Source organism: Nanorana parkeri, unplaced genomic scaffold, assembly GCF_000935625.1.
Source record: "Nanorana parkeri isolate BGI_ZX_2015 unplaced genomic scaffold, ASM93562v1 scaffold92, whole genome shotgun sequence".
Taxonomy (NCBI): Eukaryota; Metazoa; Chordata; class Amphibia; order Anura; family Dicroglossidae; genus Nanorana; species Nanorana parkeri.
The window spans coordinates 1,494,426-1,513,624 of record NW_017306360.1 but is presented as its reverse complement, the minus strand read 5'-3'; positions in this window follow the sequence as shown (position 1 = coordinate 1,513,624).

The window sequence follows — 19,199 nt, the reverse complement described above, 5'->3', positions numbered from 1 at the left end:
AAAGCAAATCTCTGCAAAGTGAAGGGATTTCCCCTCTTGGGGTCACTATACACAATACTCTCAACTTTACCAAATCTATGTAACATGAGAATCTGCCTGAACTACCCAACCAATTTCTATCCATTCAGGCCGGCCCTTGCACTACATATACTTAGATTTCAAAGGGTTTGTACAATCAGACTGTAACTTGTGTAGTAAGCTTTAGACAATTGCCACTGGAGCAGGTGTCCCCATAGGACGATTTTCCCTCACTTCCTGTTCCGGGGACGACCGTACAATGTTGGATTTCTCATCACTTCCTGTCCCGGCCCCAGGACAAATAAGGTGCATTTTTGTGATTGCAAGCTAGGTCACGGGATCAGAATGGCGCGTGTAAGGTCAGCATAGTCTAAGCATGGCAGTCACAAATTTCCTACTTGCTGAACCCACTTGTCACCTGCTGCTGATCCATACCTGCTTTTGTTTTGTAGATCCAGAGAAAGGTCGCATGCTGAAATGTTATAAAATGAGTGCTGCATAGGGGGCGCGCCTTTATTATAGTCATGTGATCAGTCACAGCATTGGTAGTAAGAAAGACTCTTTATGGTGCTCTGAAGGATTCTGTGTTATTCTTCAGATCGATCCCCATAGAGCCCCCTTTGGATCTCAGGTCCGCGCTGTACACTGGGCCCTAACCTCTAGGGGAGAAGCGGCACAAGGACCTACTGAGTCGTGTTATAGTGCAAGGAACATGGTGATAGGAGGAGAGAGCAGAGTGACAGAGAGATGCTTTTCACTGACCAGTGTCAGGAGAGAGGATGGACGAGACCTGTAAGTATTACAGAAGAAGAAATAACAGGACTGGAGCGTGCTGTGTGGCAGAGCTGTGTAAATAAATCTGAGGAGCGGATGGACAAATCCATTAGCAGGTAGAGCGGCTCCCATAGACGTATTTAGCTATTTGCTGGTGTTCGGCTGTTGCCAAAAAAAGAAGCGTGTTGTAGCCGGGAGGAGCAGTGACGATATTACGGAAGATTACATAATAATATATTTATTTTGCATAGGGATTTCTTGTGCGCAGTCCTCCGGTCATGTGACGACCTGCGCGCGGCGTTCACCTCGTGCGAAGCGTAGTTTTTCGTAGCTGTAGGCATTATGAGCGCGAGGAGTCTGCTTGTCTTCCCAATGCTCCGTAATCCAATCCAGCCGCAGAGAAGACACACAATGCCGGATTCTCCTCTTCATGCTTCATTCCCAGCAGGTATTTCAGGATCCGCTCTGTGAAGTTCTGGAAGATTACACCAGAATAGATCACAGGGGGACGCAGGACGCCGAGCGCGCCTCCGGTAAACGGCTTTTATTATTGGTGGGTGACGCGGAGGGATGGCGAGCCGGCATTGTGCTCCAGGAAACGAACATTGTGAGATGAGAATTATTTCCTGTCATCGGAGTTTATAATTTCCTTACAAAGTTACATTTCATCGTGTTACATAATACAGGGACTGCAATAATAGTCCGGTCACTGCTGTTCTCTCTGCCTGTGCAGGGTGACTGGTCTTGTCTCCTCCCCCACCTGTAATACAGACTGGTCAGTGCTGCTCTCTGCTTGTGCAGGGTGACTGGTCTTGTCTCCGCCCCCTCCTGTAATACAGACCGGTCACTGCGGCTCTCTCTGCCCTTGTGTAGGCTGACTGGTCTTGTCTCCGCCCCTTCCTGTAATAAGGACCGCTCACTGCTGCTCTCTCTCCTTGTGCGGGGTGACTGGTCTTGTCTCCGCACCCTCCTATAATATAATAAAGACTGATCACTGCTGCTCTCCTTGTGCAGGGTGACTGGTCCTGTCTCCGCCCCCTCCTGTAATAAAGACTGCTCACTGCTGCTCTCTCTCCTTGTGCGGGGTGACTGGTCTGGTCTCCGCCCCCTCCTGTAATAAAGACCGGTCACTGCTGCTCTCTCTCCTTGTGCAGGGTGACTGGTCTTGTCTCTGCCCCCTCCTGTAATAAAGACCGCTCACTGCTGCTCTCTCTCCTTGTGCAGGGTTACTGGTCTTGTCTCCGCCCCCTCCTGTAGTTTCCTGCACCTGCCATGTACTTGCTCTAAGTAAGTGACTGAAATCATTGAACCCAGAGACAGCCAAAGAAAGAAAATTCCTAGGGGGTCAGAAATGGCACACCTTCCTACCATGTTTATCATTGTAAACATTTCCTCCACACACAAAAAACTTTCGTTTTAATATATTCCTCAATAGCCACAAAGGATACAAATCCACTTTGCGAGCACCAAATACCTTTCCAAATGCAGATATTGCTTTGTAAAAGTAGCTTCAAAAGTGGCATCCCAGTAGCAGTGACATCATCACTGTGCTGTCATAGCCTGTGCGGAGAGCAGTGCTGTAGGAGGGGACCCAGCAGGCCCCACCCACTGCAAACAGGAGGGGGCGGAGACAAGACCAGTCACCCTGCACAAGAAGAAAGAGGAGCAGTGAGCGGTCTTTATTACAGGAAGCTCCAAGTTTAACACAGGATTTTCCACAGATCTGGAAAAAATACACAAAGCTCACCGAGATTCAAGGAAGAAGACACAGGACTCTTGGATTTAGATTATGTTTGCTTGTCCCGGAGTTCCGCTTTAAAACAACGTGCATTCACGCATCAGGATGCTGTAAATGCGTCCTGCAGGTGAAATGAGCGAGTATCATGATTTTAGCAGTCACATTTCCCACATTCATGGACGGATCTTCTTCGCTCTCCTCTTGTGTCTCGGCCACCTGCTAGGTCTCCCATGTTGTTGCAGTTGACCAAACTGACGCGAAATTAGTACCCCGTGCTGTCTGGTGGCAGGTGGCCTGTAAACGATGACATCCGGGACCTCTTGTAAACATCGATCCCTTTGATTTTGGTGGCAAATTTGTTTTGACCGTTTTACTCCATTCTGTAGAAAATCGAAGGCCAAACTTTTTATACATTTTGAATACTGGCGAGTTCCGCCCTCTGACCTCTTCATCACTGTTGAGTCCTATAGTGACATTGGAGGTGGGAGGATGGATCCACAGAGCACTATGGGGCAAACCTCCCAACTCTGAGAACACACTGCAGAGACATGGAGCAGGGACATTTCCATGCGTTGTGGCAACGTGCATTAATAATGGGAGTTTTACCACAAGTGTGCCTGGGCCCCTCGTGTTCTTTGTATTTGCCCCCCCCTCCCCCTTTTTTATGGGTATATTTTACTATTTGTCACTTTTATTTGACATGTTTTCCTTTATTTTCCATTGTTTTCTTCCTATAAAAAAAAGTCTCATGGGGGGTTAAAAAAAAAAGGTTAGTAACCCTCAGGGGCATTTAAAGCCCCCTTAAAGGAGAACTATGAGGTGAGTGCTTTTCACTCACCTCATAGTTCTAGCCGACCTGTGACAATGAGACTGTCACAGGTCGGCTTAGTAGATCGGGAGGTGAGCGAACACATACCGGCGTTCGCTCACCTCTCACTCCTGTCACGGCTCTCTGCTGTGACAGGGGAGGGGCTGGATTCCCCTCTCCCCGCTGACTGGCCGAAATGACGGGGGATGGGGCGGGTACAGCTGGCTCTGCCTCTAGATAGGCAGAGCCAGCTGTCAGTCACGCAGCTGGGCGGATCGCGGCACAATTGTCGGGATCCGCTTCAGCTGCGGCGTCTCAGTATACCGCGAGCTACAGCCCGCGGTATACTGAGCGTAGGGTGACGGGAGGACGCTAGTTTGTGTCCTCCCGTTACCCTAAGGAGAACTATGGGGAAAAGCCTTAACCCCATAGTTTTTTAATATCGACTTCTCCATCATCTCGGGTGCATTTCCCCCAAACGGCAGAATTTTACCAAAATCTACTAATTTTGTTTCAGCAAAATTTAAAACTGTGTTTTGCTCAGCAGATTAGAAGAAGAAACCAACTAAAGAAAAATCAAAATAGATCCCCAAAAGAATCTTGGCTCAGAAAAAAAAATCCATGGGGAGAATTTATCAAAACTGGAGCAGAAGAAATCTGGAGCTGTACATGGCAACCAATCAGCTTCTCTGTCTCATTTTCAAATCTTACCGGAGCCAACTGAAGAGAGATGCTGATAGGTTGCCATGGGTAACGGCTCCAGTTTTGATAAATAACCCCCCCCATGATGGGTAAAAATCTTGGGCTGGGGTGTGCGGCGGTGGCGGCCATCCTTTTCATGAACAGGAAATCTCTGCCATTGACTTTGCTGGAACTCGGGTCTGTCTGCTTACAACCTGCATAACACGATGGAGGAATTTGTCTTCTGAAAACAAGCTGGAGGTGATGTAAGAACAATGGCACGCTTCTGTGTTCTCTGGGCGGACGGCAGGAATTTGTGTCCCCCCCCCCCACCAAAACCGCTGCTGTGATTAAAGGGCGACTCCACCGAAACAACGTCATACAGAAGAATCATTTATAGAGGAAGATCAATACCTGCCGAGAGATCAAAGTGTGACCATCAATGGAGATCGGAGCGGAGACTAAATGTACTGATAGAATAATTCCGCACTGGAACACGGACGTCCCTTATAAAGAATATTTCATTATTGGGAGTTTTTTGCCACAACAAAAATCCTACAAATCTTCTCATAAAAGTTGTAGAAGTGACATAGATAATAACGTGTATCTGGACAAACATCCGTATACAACAGTTTGCGCATGAGGGAGACATTATAATTACAATACGATTCAAGACAAGACGGTAAGGAGGGCCCTGCCCATGAGAGCTTACTATCTAAGAGGGAGGGGCCAGTGATACATGAGGAGGGAGCTGTGTGGGGATGAATTGTTTGAGAACGTGATGGTTGAGTGGTTTGATGGTAATGAGTCTTTAGTGATCACCCGAAAGGCACTCAGCGTGGGAGATAGTCGGACAGGTTGGGGTAAAGAGTTCCATAGGATGGGAGAAACTCTAGAGAAGTCCAGGAGGCGAGCATGGGAGGAGTTGACGAGGGTCGCTAAAGAGCAGGAGGTCTTGGGAGGAGAGAAGACGACGGTTAGGATGATACTTTGAGACAAGGTATGCGTATGGCTGTGTTCACACCTAGGCGGATTGAATATGCGCGTTTGTCGCGTGTTTCATGCCGCACGTTATCGTGATTTGCGCGTTTCCAAGGGCTACCTGGCTGTATCCCAATAGATACGCACGGCAAATACGCCCCAAAGAAGCTCCTGTACTACTTTGGGCGTAGGGCATTTTGTAGCACGTTCATACGGCCTGTAATATGCCCAGGTGTGACCCATGCCCATAGGAAATAATGGGATTTCGGTGTTTGAGCGTTTTGCAGAGCGTAGGAACGCGCTACAAAAGGCCCAGGTGTGAACCAGGCCTATGAGATGTCTCTGGGGGCAGAGCTGTGGATGGCTTTGTAAGTCATTGTTAATATTTTGAGTTTTTTATCCTTTGGGCGGGTGGAAGCTGGTACAGGGATTGACAGAGGGGGGCAGGGGAAGGAAGCCAGTGGAGGGATTGGAAGAGAGAGGTTGCAGGCACTAAGTGGTTGGTTGGGTGGACGAGTCTAGCAGCAGCATTCATGATAGACTGAAGGTGGGAGGAGCCTGTGTAGAGGTCGGCCAATGAGGAGGGAGTTGCAATAGTCAAGGCGAGAAATAAGAAGTGAGTGGATGAGCAGCTTGAATATGAATATCTTGATACATTTCACATGCAGTATATAGTCAGTGATCACATCAACAAACATATTTCTTTGTGTTTAAACATTGCTGAAACTTTCCTAAATGCATGCCAATGCTGTCTGCGAAACGCGTCAACCTGACTTTGAGGGCTCTGTAAGGTGGCCACTTGGGCTCTGATGGGCTGTACCATGGTGTCTCACTTTGCTGCTTCTACCTTCTTTCCTTTATTGTTTTGGGGACCGAGATTAAAGAATAAGTGCAATATTAGCCAAAGTGCACCTATTCTTTGTAAACCCCCCACCCACCCCCCTTCCCGTGACATCAACGGTCCCACCCTCCCTCTGACCTCTGTACTGCTCTCAAGAGCCCTCAGACCTGATGCAAGCAGCGGGCTTGACCTTTGGGAGGAGTTATGCAAATATCAAAATTCTTTGATGGGTGGGTGTCAGTCTGGAGGAGTGGGCATTCCTAGGCTGTATTTGCATGCAGCCTACCCGAGGTAACACCCACATGTGATGCTCAGCCTTTATGATTGAAAGGACTAAAATCCAGTGAATGATAGGGGCGGGGCAAGTGTCAGTCAGGCTGGGTTTCCTCCCCAGCCTGACTGGCCCCGCCTCTTTCATTCATGCTAGATGATGCGGCACGTCCTCCAGCCAGGAAATGAGGCGGGCTCTATCTGACTGGCTGCAGCTTCTAATGTACATTGTGAGGAGCTCGCAGTGTAGCAGTGATATCAGAGGAAGCCATTTCAGTCCAGGAGAGGAGCCGCTACAACTGTGCAAGACTAGGTTGTTACTAGGGATGCACCGATACCTTCCCCGATACCGGAATTTCCGGTCAGAGGAAATCTCCCGTAAAGGAACATGAGTCAGCGTCCCAGCCAATCAGCATTGAGCCGGCCAAACAGCATGGAGTCGGCTTCCTGGCCAATCAGGAAGCCGGGCGGTGGGTAATGACATGCTAGCTGGCTTCCTGATGCAAATATCAAAATGCTGTTTGGCTGGTTTGATGCTCATTGGCCGGGAAGCCAGCTCGATGCTGATTGGCAGACTCAATGCTGATTGGCTGGCTTGATGCTGATTGTCTGGCTCAATGCTGATTGGCCGGCTCAATGCTGATTGGCTGGCTTGAGGTTGATTGGTCGGGAAGCCTGCTCGATGCTGATTGGCGGCTCGATGCTGATTGGCCGGGAAGCTTGCTCCATGCTAGCGGATGTACCGGTATCGGTGCATCCCTAGTTGTTACAGAATCTTCTGGGTCATGAAGTAGGAGATCCATTCATATTCTTCTTATCTATTGGCTCATCCTCAGAATCTGATACAAGATGAATGTCGGATTCTATGTACAGATCTGAACATCCCCAACGCCATTAGAAGCCGCAGAAGCCGAAGTTGTTAATGTAATTAATTGCCTCCAGACCCCCTTCCCCTCCCCCTCCTCCAGGAAAACTCATCTCCGCAGGGTGAAAGGAGCCGTGTTTTCTTAGGAAATGGATCCAGTCTAATGTCATTACGCCATAAAAGGTTATTGGCCCTTTAAGCGTGCTGCTTAAAGCTAATTAGCCATTAATTAGGGCGGCTGGGAGCTCCCAGAAGCTCGTTAGCTGTGATTGGGGATGGGGGGGGGGAGAGGACACAAGGCAGATGGTAGTAATGTATATGAAGCGGTGGCAGTGTTCTGGTGCCCGGTGCGGGTTCCATGCGTGCCAACATCTGCGACTCATTTACCGCCGAGGCACCTGGGAGACGCAATGTGTTTCCAGCGTTCCTGCTGGCAACATATATGGAAGGTGAAATCCGGCAGCTGCGTTTTACCGGCGAAGAGGGAAAAAATGAGGAGAAGACGCGGAATTTATAGCCATTGGGGATGGAAAATGAGTTTTAAAGGGAAAGTTTTCTGTGCTTTAAGGGCCCATTATGGTCAATGAGCGAGCGTAGAGGTGCGTTTTTTTTTTGTAGCATTAGGCAGGTGCATTGTCATGTGTGAATGTGCGTGGTGTGTACGTGGATAGAGAACTGGCTAAAGGAACGGGTACAGAGAGTATCAATAAATGGCGCCCTTTCAGACTGGGCTAGTGTCATTAGCGGTGTGCCTCAGGGTTCTGTGCTGGGACCGATGCTTTTCAACCTGTTTATTAACGACATCGGGGATGGAGTACACAGCGATATCTCAGTGTTTGCTGACGATACCAAAATTGGGAGGGTAATAGAAACAGACCAAGATAGTGTAACATTACAGGAGGACCTGGATAAAATAGGGGAGTGGGCAACTATGTGGCAGATGAGGGTTAATGTCGATAAATGCAAAGTTATGCACTTTGGGAGGAATAATAGGCAAATGGGTTATACAATTATTGCTAGGGAAGTCGGAAATGGAGAAAGATTTGGGGGTCATTGTAGACCACAAACTGAATAATAGATTACAGTGCCAGGTTGCGGTAAGCAAAGCTAGTAGAGTCTTGTCCTGTATCAAGAAGGGAATGTTTTGCAGGGACAGGTCTATAATTTTGCCACTATACGCATCAATGGTTCGGCCTCACCTGGAGTATGCGGTGCAGTTTTGGGCACCGGTGCACAGAAAGGATGTCCTTGAACTGGAGAAAGTCCAGCGGAGGGCAACCAAACTCATCAAGGGGATGGAGGACCAGAAGTATGAGACACGGCTACTAAATTTAAACATGTTTACGTTGGAAGTAAGGAGATTAAGGGGGGACATGATTTTCATGTACAAAATGTTCAATAGTCATAGCGACATTAGCAACAAACTCTTTAAGATTAATTCCGTAACAAAGACTAGAGGACGCCACCTAAAACTGGTAGAAAAAAAATTCAAACACAAGGGGCGAAGGGGGTTCTTCTCAGTTCGCGCGGTTAGGGTCTGGAACTCGCTGCCTCAAGCGGTAATTTCCGCAATTAGTCTGGAATCATTCAAGAAGCTTTTGGACGACTTCCTGAGAGACCGTAATGTACAAGAGTACAGGTACTCTTAAGAATGAGAACACTCATGGAGCTATACACACACACACACAATAGGTTGGATTTGATGGACTCAGGGCCGGCTTTAGGGGTGTGCGAGCAGTGCGGCCGCACAGGGCGCCATGGCAACAAGGGCGCCGTGCGGCCGACACAGCTCGTCCTGGGGGCGGCTTCTCTCCCCCTCACCACTGGGCGCTGGCCATCCGATATGACAGCGCTCCCTCGTCCGCCCGTCCGGGCACAGGAGGGAGCGCTGCCTGCTGTCAGGATGGCGGAGCGGGGAGGAGATCGGAGCCGCTGTCATCCTGTCAGTTTCCGGATGACAGCGGCTCTGTGCGTGGCAGAGCGGAGGATCGGTACACATCATTGATATTTACCGATCCTCCGTGTGAGAAGGACAAACACTGGAGCGATCGTCTGATCACTCCAGTGTTTGTAAATTCCCCCCAAAAATGTAAAGTTACAAATAAAAAAGAATTACATTCTTTTTTTAAAGTCCCCCCCATACATACACGCATGCAAACAGGCGTCGGGTGCGCATACGTGTGAAAACGACGATTTCGCCCATTACGCAGCACATGCTACATATCGCCGCGAACGTCGGAATGAGAGCAATAATTTTAGGGCCATCAATCACTGATGACACTAAACTGATGAGCGGTAAAAGCTTTTAAAGCGTCACCTATGGTCAATTTTGGGCATGGTAATTTTTTGCGATTTCGCGAGTGCGCTCAATTTTAAAGCATGACATGTTTGGTGTCTATTTACCCGACGTGACCCCGACTTTTTATATTTTACCAAAAATATGGGTAATAAATGGGTGTGGTTACTGGGGGTGTGGCCACTAAAGGGTGTGGCCACTGAGGGGTGTGGTCACTGAGGGGCTCTGTAAAGCTTTCTCGCACAGGGCGCCTAAAGGCCTAAGGCCGGCCCTGGATGGACTTATGTCTTTATTCAACCTCAAATACTATGTAACTATGTTATTGAGGCGTTCCAATGTGACCCTGAATTTAGGATTTGGGGGTGGGGAGAGTTAACAGCCATTTGAAAAGGGCTTATTACTTTTCGCCAATGTGTGAAACACACGTTAGATGCATTACCATTGGTTACTTCTGCGCCAAAATGCAGAAAAAACGCAGTGTGTTTTGCAAAATGCGCTGGAGACATGCACTTAAATGTAATGTGTGTGTAATAAATACAGCAGTGTAATTGGGACCTTTACCTGAGAATTGGGGCTCATTCACACAGGCATGCACATCCATACACCCACGTAGAGACCTGCTCCCGGGAGGTATTGGTGGTGCGTGTAATTGCATGCAGCAGCCCGTACCACCTATAGGACGCAGCTACACGCTGACCTGAACCTGCACATTCGTGCACGTCCGGGTGCCCGCACTTTGACTCACACTGTCTTTCTCCAAGTGCGGGCACCCAGACCTCCATGCAGGTTCGGGTTAGCATGTAGCCGCGTCCTCCCATGCACAGGCGTGCACTCCGTATGGATGTGCATGCCCATGTGAATATGCCCTTAGGCCAGGGGTAGCCAAACTCCGGCACTCCAGCTGTGGTGAAACTACAAATCCCATGATACATCTCTCTCCGGGAGTCATGCTTGTGGCTGTGAGAATTATGAGGCTACAGGACCGGTCCACCTTCAGTGCAGATATCGGGCATGCGGAATAGGGGGCCAGCTGTGAGTCATAGCCAGATCAAAAATCCAAGATGGCGGCATGGAAGAGCAGAAGCCCCGAGAAGAATTGGCTACGTGGAACGCAGTGCTGGACTTCATGGGATGCGAAGTATGTGTTTCTGAAGAACTCCGGGTATGCAAAGAGTTAACCCTTGCTGTAGAGGCAATGCCCGCACTGGAAGGGTAAACTACTCGTTTTTTCCCTAGGGGCTTAAATAAAATAAATATATTCACCTGATCCTCAGTCCTGCCTGGCTGCTTGACCAGTCCCAGGCACAGGGAGAGCATTCAAACTCCATGCTGGTAGACCACTAAGTGCTAACCACTGAGCCACCATAATCCGCCTTCCTTTGTTGCAGTTTTGTCTCCTGGAATGAGAGGCGAGAGAACGGGTATAGATAGATGTGATGCCCATACGGCAGGAATCTGCCTTATCACCAGCCGCCCTGTTCAGCCTCCTCTCCACAGTTCCCCTCTCAGTCTGGACGGCAGCCATCTTTAAATGGCCCTTCACACGTGCTATAGGCTGTCCTCACTCTTCCCGACACCATGGGATATAGAGCCGTCACCTCTGTTGCCGGTCTGGAGCGCAGCAATCCGCCTTCCTTTTCCTGCAGGTCCACGCTGGTGACTGAAAGGGCCGCACAGACAGTTGTTTGTTTTCCTTTCGTTTGCTTCAAAGTAAACATTTCACCAAAGCTTTAACCTTGTATCAATGAATTATTTATTAGGACAGGTGACAGGTAATCAAAGGTCACATGACCTGTGCCCCTCCATTATTTAACATTGACAAGAACAAAGCGCATTCTGTATTGTGATGAGGACCTGAAACACTGAGCTGCCGTATTATAATTACTGCGTGGCAGGAAAATTTACAAAATGTCCAAAAATCCCCAAAACTTGCCCTCCTGGGGAATCTCCTCCTCGGTCATCACGGTGAAAGTTCATACAGCGCTAATTATATCTGGAAAAAGTAATTTATCCTAAACCTGAAGTAAACCCCTAATCTTCACCTCAATGATACACCAAACACCCAACTTAACCACCACACCTACCCCTCATATCTACACCCCACTCCCAGCCCTCAACTTTACCACCACACCTACCCCTCATCTACACCCCACTCCTAGCCCTCAACTTTACCACCACACCTACCCCTCATATCTACACCCCACTCCTAGCCCCCAACTTAACCACCACGCCTACCCCTCATATCTACACCCTTCTCCTAGCCCTCAACTTTACTGCCACACCTACCCCTAATATCCACACCCCACTCCCAGCCCTCAAATTTACTGCCACACCTACTCCAGCCAACTCCATGCTCTCAACTGTACCTCTACACTTGACTTTACCACTACATCCAACTCCCGGCCCTCAACTTTACCACCACACCTACCCCTAATCTTCAGCCTTAATGATACTCCCGGCCCTTAACTTTACCACTACACCTAACCCTCAAATTTATCACTATACCTAACTCCAAACCTAAAACTTTAACCCTATATCTACCCCTAATCTCTGCACCAACCCTCTCCTTTACCACTATACCTACCCCTAATCTCTACACCTACATCCTACCCCTCAACTTTGCTACTACCCCTACCCACAATCTTCAGTTTAACTCTTAAACCTACCCAGTAACAAACTCTGCACCTATCTCTAACACTCAATTTAGGTACTATAAGACAAGGTAGGTGCCTAGTGTGATGGCGTGCGTTAATCACATGGTACTCTGCAATTAAAGTGACGCATAGGTGTGAAGGGTCCCTTAGGTGGCATGGCAATAATAATAAGGATTTTTTCTTTTCCATTTAAAAAAAATAATGATTGTATACAAATTAGTATTATTTTTATTATTAATAATATTTTTTAAAAAGATGATTATATCTAATTTATAATATATTATGTAGGGCTGGTAATGATTAAAATTTTTGTGTTCGATTAATCTAAATTTTTTTTCATTAATTTCGATTAATTATAACGCATATACAGATCCAACTGCATTGGCCTATACACATACCTCACAGCAGTGAAGTAATAAAATGAACTCGGATCACTCTAATCCAGCACGTTATTGATCTCACGTGCCCCACTCAATATGGTAAATCGCGCGACAATTCGCTATATGTGAACGGGGCCTTAGTGGGGCAACTCAGATTAATAACGTGCCGGATTAGTGTGTTCCTAGTTCATTTTATGACTTCATTGCTGTGCTGTATGTGTATAGGGCGATGCCTTGGCTGGCGCTCGTGCAGAACAAGTATCTTGGGCAAACTCACCGGCCCAAGTGGCTCCATCGACTAACGAAGGGAAGAGGGGAGGAGTCCGGTGACGTCACGGACATCGACGTCACCGGACTCCTCCCACCTTCCATTCGTTATATAATTTGATTAATTTGTATTATTATTTATTATTATTGTTATTCATATTGTATTTGTTTTATTCAGTATAGCTCATCTCTACTTTTGGGTCTATATAAATAATATTTGTGTTTTTCAAAAATATATATCGCATGTATACAATGACATAGACCCCGGCCCCTGTTTGCATGCGTTGGATTATGGGAATGCATCCACCTATCAGTTGACGGTGTCCTTTTGATGGTTGCTATGGGTTACCTCCAAATTTTTCGCTGGTTGCCGTGCTTAGCCCTTCCCAGGAATTGCAGCTTCTCCATAGGGGTTCTCCGTGGCCCCCGCTCCCGGCTTTGTTGTCTCTGCCATGACGATGGGCAGGAGGGAACGTGCGATGCTTTCATGTTTTTGTATGAACATGCGTCGGGAATATTCATATGTTCCAGGAATGAACACGCGTTACCGCCGCCCTGTCGCTGGGACAGGCATAGAAGTCACATGACATGATTCTTCTGTCCTCCAACAACCCGCCTCCTTTATAAATCTAACATCGATCTGTTTGAATAAAGCTGAACTCCGGGCAGATAGAAAAGACACGAGTTGGTGCCGCTCTGTACTCAATAATACATCATAAAATAGATTTTTAAACTGGTACAGTGGATGTACCTGAATGTGACCTGATATCAGCCTCTTGCAGTGGCGAGAGGATGCATGCTGATAGGAGGAGAGAGTAGAGTGACAGAGAGAGATGAGCTCATCGCCGCGCTGCTTCTACTTTCACTGTCCAGTCACCCCAAAAAATGAGATAAAATAAAAATAATTTGCTGCAATATCCCCCTTCAGTCTGAAGCTGACCCTGAACTGCTTCTTTATTCAATTTGAATGACAGCCGGCATCATTTTACCCACTTCCTCTGAGCCCAGGCTGTCATGGACACACCCCCGGCCTACAACTGGACAATGGAAAAGAAGCAGCACAGTGATTATCTATCTATCTATCTATCTATCTATCTATCTATCTATCTATCTATCTATCTATCTATCAGCATGCTGCTTGTCAGTATTGATTGGTGCTGCTGGGAGGCTGCTTCTCCCTCTCCCAGTCTGAGCTCTGCTGTACAGGGACTGCAAGAGGCTGATAGCAAACCAAATTCAGGTACTCTCTGTCACTCTGCTCCCTCCTCCTATCAGCATGCTTCTTGCGTTGCAGTACAACTGATTGGCTCTGTATGCTGCTTCCTGTGTCAGTCTGAGCTCTGCTGTACAGGGACTGCAGGAGGCTGATATCAGGTCAGATTAGGGCGCTTACAATGGTTGTATTATTGGACATGCATCTAATAACGCATTCATGATTACAGAGCTGCATTCATTTCTGTCTTTTATATTCAGGACTTTCGACTGATAAAGGTCTCCGAGATTGAACAAAAGGGTTCCGCAGTCCGGAGACGATGATGTCGGTGAAACCAGCAGCGTGTTTATTCTGCTATTATCACTGAAACTTGTCCGGAGGCGGAGTCCCATACGCGGAATGTTACATTGATTCATTGTTGTGTGAACGTTGATAAGCGGCGTCCAGTTGTTTGATATCTCTCTCATGTGGCTGCGCCCCGGCGCACAGATGTTGGGTTAATCTCGGTGTTTTGTCTGCGTGGCTTGTGGTTTTCGGCTGGCACGCTCCTGACAGAGGGAGGCTGGCGCAGCCGATAACGCACACAACGCATGCCCACAGTTATCTCGGGTGGACGGGCGAAGCTCGGATTAATACGCGTGCGCACGCACGGCGCCCGTACATTAATATTATTTATATTCTCAGAACCTTCAATGGCAACCTGCAACAATATTAAGCAACGTTAAAGAGGACCTGTCACCTTAAAGAGGACCTGTCACCTTAAAGAGGACCCGTCACTCACTTTACAAGTCTACATGAATCAATACCTGATATGACAGGGGTACAAGTACTCATAAGAACGAGAACACTCCGATACCTATACATACGCACACATCAGTCGGACCGTACACACATACACGCCATAGGTTGGACTTGATGGACATATGTCTTTATTCAACCTCAAATACTATGTAACTATGACGCTATATACGGCAACCATGGGCGTCCCGAGGCCGGGTTACTGGGTGACACCCCGCCGTGATGTCACCGTGCATGCGCGACGATCTTATTGATACCTGCCGGCGGCCATCTTGGTGATGGACGCCGGCAGAGAGAGGAGCGGACATTAGGCGCCTGGGATCTGTGCATTTCTCTCGCACTTTCTCACAGCGCACACTAGGCGAGTGGGTGCCGTTCATTCTGAATGGCATGAGAATGCGCCTCGCAGCGCATGTGTATTGCAGTGCCATGCAACGCGCCGTGATGCAATAATGTGCGTTCGGTTGCCATGCAGTGATAAAAAGTATCTCCTACACACACGTTGAATTCGATGGACCTGTGTCTTTATTCCACCTCAACAACTATGTAACTATGTATTGCACTAGGGATGCACTGATACCGATACTAGTATCGGTGCCGATGCCAAGTATTTGGGCGAGTACTCGTACTCGCTCAGATGCCTCGCCCGATATTCCGGTATCAGGAAGCCGGCTCCATGCTCTCTCGTCACTTGTGCTCGTTTTGTCTAGGGGGGCTCAAATAAAGCAGATACACTCACCTGACCCCCGGTCCCACCAGGCTGCTAGACCGGTCCCCGCAGCCTCTTCTCCCCGCAGCCTCTTCTCCCCGGGCTCTGGCAGTCTAAGCCCTCATCCGCCGATGTCATCACATCTCATGCAGATCCATTCGCCTGCATTAGATGTGAAGACACCAAGGGACATTCCGCAGAGGGAAGAGAGGTGCACGCTGACCGAGGATCAGGTGAGTGTATCTTCTTTATTCTGTTCCTTACGCCAAAGCGAGCAGTTAACCCTTGCAGTGCGGGGATAGCCTCACTGCAAGGGTTAACTTATGAAAATCCCGGAGCTCCGCTTCAAATCTCCAAGTGTTCATCTGTATTTTTTCGGACACCGGATGGCGCTGCTGAGTTTACAGATCGCTGAGCACCAGAAACATTGTTGCCATTGTTTTAAAATCATTTCCAAGCGTGCTTCCTAATAGAGATCGTGTATCTGGTCCCGGGACTCTCCATGCCATGGCTGTGATTGGCCGGGGGGAACCGCGCTGGGTCTCAGAATTTTGTCCATTGTCACATCCTTCATTTAAAAAAAGAAACAACGTACTATAAAATTATCATTTTGTTTTCTTTATACTCTGTTATTATTAATGGGGATGGACCGATACCGATACTAGCTTCCCAGCCAATCAGCGTGAAGTGGACCAGCATGGTGGCTCTCTGACGGAATCAGAGGGAGATCGGGACACAATCTCCCTCTGTTCCCCTCTCTGCGGTCAGAATACGGAAGTGATGTATATTACAGCACTTCCGCATTCTTGTGTCACTCCCTGCTTCATCAGTTTCTTTGGGGACATTAGGGGTCTCGATGACCCGTGATGTGTCCATAAAGAGGACCTGTCACATCTCTTTGCTATCACATAGGAGGGTTTTCTTAGCCCCCTATGTGATGGCAATAAAGTTAAGTGAGAAAAAAAAATAGGAAAATTAAAATTGCATAAAAAATGTGATGCATAAAAAAAAAGTGATATTTGGCTACATTGTTCTGTGTATGTTCTCATTTATCTCGTACATATCATATACATAGATATCACATATCCCATCTCGTCCCTATCTCGTCCTTATACATATATTTCATCCATATACATGTATATCTCGTCCATCTCCCCTCCATATCTCGTCCATCTTCCGTCCATCTCTCGTCCATCTTCCGTCCATCTTCCGTCCATCTCTCGTCCATCTCCACTCCATATCTTCTCCATCTCTCGTCCATCTCCACTCCATATCTTCTCCATCTCCACTCCATATCTTCTCCATCTCCCGTCCATCTCCCGTCCATCTCCCGTCCATCTCTCGTCCATCTCTCGTCCATGTCCATCCCTCGTCCATCTCTCGTCCATCTCTTCTCCATCTCCCGTCCATCTCCCGTCCATCTCCCGTCCATCTCCCGTCCATCTCCCGTCCATCTCCCGTCCATCTCTCGTCCATCTCCCGTCCATATACATACATATCTCGTCCATCTCCCATCCATCTCTCGTCCATCTCTCGTCCATCTCCCGTCCATATACATACATATCTCGTCCATCTTCCGTCCATCTCCCGTCCATTTCCCGTCCATCTCCCCTCCATATCTCGTCCATCTTCCGTCCATCTCTCGTCCATCTTCCGTCCATCTCTCGTCCATCTTCCGTCCATCTCTCGTCCATCTCCACTCCATATCTTCTCCATCTCCCGTCCATCTCTCGTCCATCTCCACTTCATATCTTCTCCATCTCCCGTCCATCTCCCGTCCATCTCCCATCCATCTCCCGTCCATTTCCCGTCCATCTCTCGTCCATCTCCCGTCCATCTCTCGTCCATCTCCCGTCCATCTCCCGTCCATCTCTCGTCCATCTCTCGTCCATCTCCCGTCCATCTCCCGTCCATCTCCCGTCCATCTCCCGTCCATCTCTCGTCCATCTCTCGTCCATCTCTCGTCCATCTCCCGTCCATCTCCCGTCCATCTCTCGTCCATCTCTCGTCCATCTCACGTCCATCTCACGTCCATCTCACGTCCATCTCCCGTTCATATACATACATATCCCGTCCATCTCCCGTCCATCTCACGTCCATCTCCCGTTCATATCCCGTCCATCTCCCGTCCATCTCCCGTCCATCTCCCGTCCATATACATACATATCTTGTACATACATGTATCTGGTATGAAGTGTGTATTCGGCGCGCCCCCGGGGACGGTGGCAGATGGCGCTAACAGACCATAGGGAACGCGATGACGCGGCAGGAGGCGACTTATGAGAGCGCGACGAAAGACGGACACCCACCGGATCCTCACACGGGAGGCCGCAGCTGCAGACAACATCTGGGTTGGAGGACACGCGGCGCTCATCACATTGTAAAGGCCAAACGTGACGCAGAACACACAGACATTCTCTGAATTAAAGGGCAACTACAGTCTCAATGTGAAGTCCAGGGGCACGGAAAATTATCAGCACACCTCCTAAAATTACAGAGGATGCGAGTCCCATGATGACGTTTCATTTCGTTTCGTTTGCTGAGGCCGAAGTTTAATCTGCTTATAATTTCCCTTCATTGGTACTCCCCCCAATCAACATGCTGATGACATTTTAAATAAAACCTTTGTTTTAATTACAGATCTCTTTAGAACGGATGGTGTCATCACTGGGTGATCTGTGCAATGCAGCCAAAGGGAGGGAAGAGCTGGCAGGGTGCTTTATATCAGCTGAAGACATCACAGCACCCTGCCTCAGTGCTCTTCTTAAGAGCCCTCAGCCCTGAAGCAACCAGTGCTTCTCTATGCAACGCAGCCAGATCATGGGTGGTGCGAGTACCTGACAGGGTGCTGTATGTAGCTTCCTAAAAACATCACAGCACCCTGCCTCGGTACTGCTCTCAAGAGCCCTCAGCCCTGATGCAAGTTGTAGGCTGACTCTTAAGAGGAGGAGTTATGCAAATATCAAAATCCCTTGATGGGTGAGTGTCAGTCTAAAGGAGTGGGCGTTCCTAGACCGGCTGGATATGCATGCAGACCACCCGAGGTAACACCCCGGGTGGTCTGCTCACATGTGATGCTGAGCCTCCATGATTGAAATGACTAAAATCCAATGAATGAAAGGGGCGGGGCCAGGAACAGTCAGGCTGGGGAGAAAAGTGCTAGATGATGCTGGACATCTATCAGCCAGGAAATGAGGCGGGCCCTATCTGACTTTCTGCATTTTGTAGCTTCCAGGCGTCTAGGTATAAATATGGCATAAGGTGACAACACTTTCTCCCTGTACTCTATGATGGAGCAATGTTGTCACCCTAGGACAGGTCTACAAAATACTTCCTCCTCTCTATTAGACAGGGGGAGGTGTCCTGTAGTCCACAGACAGCGCTGAGAGCAATGATGCTAGTCAGCACAGGCAGAGATTTCTCCTGTCCTAGGAATGCAACAGGAAGTGAGAGCAAATCTCTGCAGTGTGAGTGGAATTCTCCTTCTGAGAAGGTTGTCACAGAAGCTGGTGACGCCATTTGAAGATTTCCCCCTTATTCCTGTTCTGGTGACAACTTCCTATCACTTTCTTTTTCAGAGAGAATGGTCACCTGCCCAAACCAGGGGGGGATCTCGACGACAGGGGCGCATTCAGCATTAAAAAAGAGGTGCAAAGAACCCCGAAAACTCAATGAGCATTGTGACTGTAGCGCAGCTTCAGAGTTTGCTGGTAGTATTGGCCATTGATGGACTTCACTGGTTGCCTGGGGATGGGATGGGGGGCGGGAGGGGTTTAATACAAATGCGTTTTTCTTGCTGATGAACTATTTTTGTGCGTCTGCTCCTTCTGTGATTGGTAATTGGACGGAGGCGAACGCTGCGCTCGCAGACGAATCCCGCCCCCCCCCCGAGTTGCACTCGGTCAT